Raw genomic sequence first — 1,190 nt, 5'->3', positions numbered from 1 at the left:
AACACATACAAGCACCTTTAGACTATAACGGGTGTTGATTCCCTGTTGAAAAGACATTATCCAGATGACTGATCTGGAGGAATTTCAGATATGAAGTTTAACAAAGCCCGTACATGCTAAAGCCTTCTGGGGAAATATTGCCTTACAAAGCCCTATATCAACCCACCACTGCTTGGCACGGCACCTGTTAGTGCTGCATATAACAAGCTACAGTGCCTTCTATGGGGAAGATGCTGTATGTAGCTACAATATAGCACATGTTGCTCTGTCATGCTTCAAGCAACAGATTCAGGGAAACATTGTAAAGTTCTTTGTGACTACATGGCTTCAAACAGGCCACTTCTTCTTGTGTATATAGTCCATGGTAAATATTTGCCACTGTTCCATAAGTAAAGTCATAGCTGCTACCACCTGATGTTTATGTTGGTTGGGTATAAATTAGAGAAGGGATTCAACCTCCAGGTTATTGGTTCAATCCTGCCTATGCCAGTAGCACCAATATTGTTACCATTTGATATTTGTCCAGCAGTCCATAAAATGAGGTGGGTCTCAGTCTATTTCCTTCTGGATAGGTGTCTAAATTAATATAAATAACACCTAACTCTGATGTAGAGCACTTCATCAATGGATCTCCACTTTATTTTCAGTGGAAGGTAAATACAGTTATCCCTATTTTACAAATGGGCAAACTGAGGCTTAATCAGGGAGAGTGACTTGGCCAGGGTAACCTGGCAGGTTTAATGTTGAGCAAACAGAAGTGAGGAATCCTGACAGGAATTAATTCCAGCGTGTAAGAGAGTTTGCCATACTGTTTCCAAGAGGGTTAAAGTGTTGAGATGTCATGTTTAGAGACACCACAGAAAAAACACAGGGAGGTCACTAGCCCAGGGAAGGAAACAAAGCAGCCGAATACACAGACCTACTCCAAGCAGTGATGCAAATGGGTAAGAATGGAAACACTGTTTGACTGAAAACATCACCCTCCCCTCAAAAAAAACCTTTCACTATTCTGAAACTGCTAGTATTGCGCTAGTTTATGTTGACTATACATTTTAAAACTCAGTTAGTGTTCTCCTTACAGAATCATAGAAAATTAGTTTGGAAGGGACCTCAGAGGCTCATCTAGTGCAACCCACTGCTCAAAGCAGGCCCAGCCCCAACTAGATCATCCTACTCAAGGCTCTGTCAAG

Source organism: Alligator mississippiensis, chromosome 7 (assembly GCF_030867095.1).
Source record: "Alligator mississippiensis isolate rAllMis1 chromosome 7, rAllMis1, whole genome shotgun sequence".
Classification (NCBI taxonomy): Eukaryota; Metazoa; Chordata; order Crocodylia; family Alligatoridae; genus Alligator; species Alligator mississippiensis.
The sequence above is the reverse complement of the archived record's forward strand: the minus strand, read 5'-3'. Positions refer to the sequence as shown.